The 4227-nt window shown below is 30.8% G+C and overlaps 1 long non-coding RNA gene across 3 annotated transcripts; it reads left to right on the top strand.

Moving 5' to 3' along the window:
* The first annotated feature begins 574 nt into the window (after positions 1-574).
* LOC139897390 (uncharacterized) lies at positions 575-3602 on the top strand. 3 transcript variants are annotated; one of them, XR_011776551.1, is made up of 6 exons: positions 575-828; positions 1324-1493; positions 1604-1726; positions 1811-2810; positions 3019-3096; positions 3191-3602. It is a non-coding gene; the product is annotated as an uncharacterized lncRNA (long non-coding RNA). The 3 variants fall into 3 exon arrangements; XR_011776552.1 differs by having other exon boundaries at positions 1324-1726; positions 1811-1869; positions 2036-2810; XR_011776550.1 differs by having other exon boundaries at positions 1324-1726.
* The last annotated feature ends 625 nt before the right edge of the window (positions 3603-4227 follow it).

Here is a 4227-nt window from a genome sequence, read left to right as displayed (position 1 = left end):
ACTTTGCTTATCGTGTCGAAATTATATTAAGATCAAGTTTAAATTTGGTCAGAAATTTTCGGATCGTCACACAAGTCGTGACCTACAGCCATTATTCAACTTGGAGCTTTAATCCGTTCAAAAACATGTTTTAGTCATAACGGGTGATTCGTGGCTCGGATTTCGATGACCCGAACATGAAAGTTCATCCAATCATCAATCCTAACACACTAGTACACCCTAAAGACTCCAAAAGTGGTCACAAAGTCGGACCATACCTGAGTCAGTTCGTTTTTACATTTTGATTTCAATAAAACACCATCTATATTTTATATCTATATCTATATTCTATATCTATATTATATATAATAACAAAGTCAAATTTTGCTAATCAAATTTTAAAAAATTTAAATGGAGTAAAATGAACCATTGGATTAAAGATCAACTTTTAATTACAACCATTAGATTACTTGATCACTCAACATTTGTCTCTCTCATCTATTTCAATTGTTTATTGTAAAAAAAAAAAAAAAAAAAACCCTAAAAAAAACCCAAAACTAAAGACGGGTTGAGATTACGCTTAACAGTGCCTTGTCAAACATTTTTTAGGGTTTCATACATTTTGCTCCTTTCTACACAAAAAGGCAATTCATCCTAGAAAATTATCATAATCCTTTCCGTTTTTCAGATTGTCAAATACAAATGAAATATTGATATTACCCAACCGATTTAATATCATTCGAGACACTGATTTATGCAACTCCTGTATAAATTGTCCACGACAACGATTGGATAATAATGTCGGGTTTCAATACGCATTCACAGCCATCGCGTGGGTTAAATTCACAGGTAAACTGATTTAGGGTTTCAATTTATGTAATAAAGTATTTTATTTTGAAACTCGCTGAATGTTTTCAAGTCTTAAATATTTGATCTATTTGGTGCTGATTGACAAGATTATGATTATCGTTTACTGTTATATTATTATTAAGCAGAGGTCAAGTAATAATATTGTCACAGAACACAATCAAAGTTAAAGTTGGTTAAGTATTATTTTAAAATGTTTGAATAGATCAGTGGTTATAATATTAGTTGTTGAAATTGAGAGAACCCCTTCAAAACCGACTATTCTGACACCATTTATGTTATGATTTGTGTAACTCTTTTCTTTTAATTTTGATTATGAATATGAATTATGAATTATGATATGATTATATATATGTTGTTATCATTAAATTTGTTTGATTGTATATAATTTATGCTCCAATTGAATCTTAGTGTGATGATTTGCAAAGTTAAAGTTTTAAGGGTTTGATTAAGGAATTTTGTTTATTTGTTATGCAGAATCATTGTGTGATCGATTCGAATGAATCGGGATACAATCATAAGAAGGAAGAGATGAGAGATGAGATTATGCTTGATTTTAAAGAGATGAGAGATGAGATTTGAAATATCTGTGATATTTCAAATCAAGTTAATTATTCTTATCATTATATTAATTAACGATTATATAGGTAACTGTTGCTAATAATATGCTAATTATCAGTTTTTTCGTCAATTAGTAGTAATGTACACATTTTGTGGTTTTTTTATGTTTGTTTTTTTTGTTTAAATGTTTGATCAGCTATATTCAAATGTGATATTATAATCAAATTGATAATTGATGTTTTGAAAGAAACTATTTAATGGAACTAACGTATCTGGTCGTTAAATGGAAGTGAGTCTGCATTAGTTGATGATGTAAAAGGTAATTTGACTGTTTGTATATGTGTTTTTTCATTTATGTTATCATAAAAGGTACTTGATACTTAATGCAATGTAATGTTTGCAGGTTTTATGTGGTTGTTCTTGGAGCAGTAGTTTATAAGGAGATCAGCTTTACGAAAGCAGGTGACGAAGTTCTGTCTCACTATAACCTCTATTACTTATGTAGTTATGTTTAGCAATAATAAGTCAATTGTGTGCATAACAGATATAGTGTTTATGGATAGACCAGTTGGACTTTTAAGTACGCCATATGCTATCTAAAGTTACTTCTAAGTAACATTCTATGCAGGTGTAACACATTTGGATTATTTTCTCCGTGGTCATTACAAAATATAGAGACATCATGTAAGAATTGCTATTGTCATCTCCAATCAATTTTATATTACATTGTTTTCCTCACCTGGAAATTATAATCCATTTACATAACGAATGGTTAATTTGGGTTTTATTAATTTCAAACCCCCTTAGTAAAATAGAGAATCTTAAAAGGGGAATGGATATGTCAAATGAGTTGACTGGATATACAAAACACTCATTTAGGACGTACCAATAAATGGAAGGACTGCGACTCTATAACTCTTCTGTTCTCATGCGTGTTACCAATGTGGTAGTTTTTATAGAAAGATTTAAGGTTTATTGAGACACATCGTGATTTTGATTTGGATGCTAATGGTGTCTAAATTCTATGACTTTGTGGGAGACATACCGGTGGAAAATAGGGTATATTATTTAAAGCGGATACAGGGGATTTCTTAGGATCCCATAAAGGTTTTTGGTGTTACACAATTGGCCAAGGATAAGGTAAGCAACTTGCTGGGGGTCCATGGTAATGTCTAAGCTATCGCTTTCTGAATGCATACATACATATAAATTTCGGATCTTAGATGCTCTTTATTAACGCTGAATTCTTATGTGCAGGTTTGTTGTTGAGAAATCTGTAAACAACATAATGTGGTCTTTGTATAAAGAACTTTGGTAGTCAAAAGAAGCAACAATTTCTCTGTTATGTCCTTTATATATATCAGTCGATCTCCTACGATGACTTCAACCTTTTGAAATGCAAGGTAACCCCTACAATATTGTTTAATGAAATTTGGAAGCTTTTTTGATGTTTTAGTTTTGACTTCAAAAGTTAAAAATGCCTATCTGCTCTTGGAATCGTTCGCTATCACACACATATAAGAAGATAAACACCAACATTTATAGGTTGACTGGGTCGTCATAGTCCCGAATCCCACAATAACACTCTGCATATGGATCTCAATTTTGCAGGAATTGATGAAGTATAGATTTTTTTTATGGGTAGTCATTTGTCACCAGCTGCAAATTTATATGAAACCAATCTTTCTGGTAATTACTTGGTTTCAATATTTTTTTTATGTCATACGGTTGTTATTTCACTTGATTAGAAATTTTGCGTTCCTCAAATGATCAACTACATCAGGATGTTGGCTTAGTTTCTCAGCCAGCTGTACAACTTCAACACAAGGTTGCAATATCTTCATATATCGATGCTGATGGAGTATTATTGATAATATAGTTTGGTACTATTGTAGTGGTACATTTATATACAGATTATGTTTGTTGATAATAGAGTTGTAGATGCTTATTTGTGTTTCTTAGTTTGTGTATTGTTGTCACTGCATCTTCTGTTGTTTGGTTCATATGCATTTAGGTGGTTTGGAATTTTTTTTAAGAAATTTAGTTTTATAGAGTTTTTTTTTTTGTTGGGTAAAGGGTATTCATTTGGTAAATAGCTTTTTGATTTTGTTAATGGTTGATACAGTTTAAATAAAATGATAAGAGGATGCTTATTGTTTTGTGTTTATTGAATGGTAATGCCTTGCTTATTGTTTTGTGTTCGTTGAATGGTAGCGGCGGTTTGTAGTCTTCTTACATATACTCAAACTTTTGAATAGGTATTTATAGGCGTTTATTTGTGGTGTTGAGAATAGAGTGACATTATTGAATGGTACTCCGGTATAACGCAAATAACATTATACAAAACTCTGCTGACAGTTGTAAACACTTTTGCGGTGTAGACTTAAAAGTGGTCTCTCTCACCCAAACTATTAACTAATGAATGAGTTAGTTTAGGTTAAGATTTATATCTAATTGGTTAAAGGGTAAATATCTGACCAAAATATTTTTTGAACGCATACGACGATGCATCGATAATTGATTAGCTATTATTTTGAACTAGGGGCATATTGGGTGAAATACGTGATTGTTGATGTATTGCTTTTGTGATCTTTTTTGAATAGATCAATGAAATATCAGTTGAAGCAACACTTATGTTTTTTATTTGGTTACAAGATTTAAGTAATTCTATTAATAATTATGCACGTTGAATGAAATGAATGTATAGAATTACACATATTAGTGTTTTAGTTTATTCTTAATCTACATCTCTCATCACACGATCACAATGTTTTTATATATATAAACCTACGCATACAAAAAAATAGAGACTAGCACGAT

The sequence above is a fragment of the Rutidosis leptorrhynchoides genome, chromosome 3 (assembly GCF_046630445.1).
Source record: "Rutidosis leptorrhynchoides isolate AG116_Rl617_1_P2 chromosome 3, CSIRO_AGI_Rlap_v1, whole genome shotgun sequence".
Classification (NCBI taxonomy): domain Eukaryota; kingdom Viridiplantae; phylum Streptophyta; class Magnoliopsida; order Asterales; family Asteraceae; genus Rutidosis; species Rutidosis leptorrhynchoides.
Note: the sequence above shows the minus strand (reverse complement) of the source record. Positions and strands in the feature narration are given on the sequence as shown.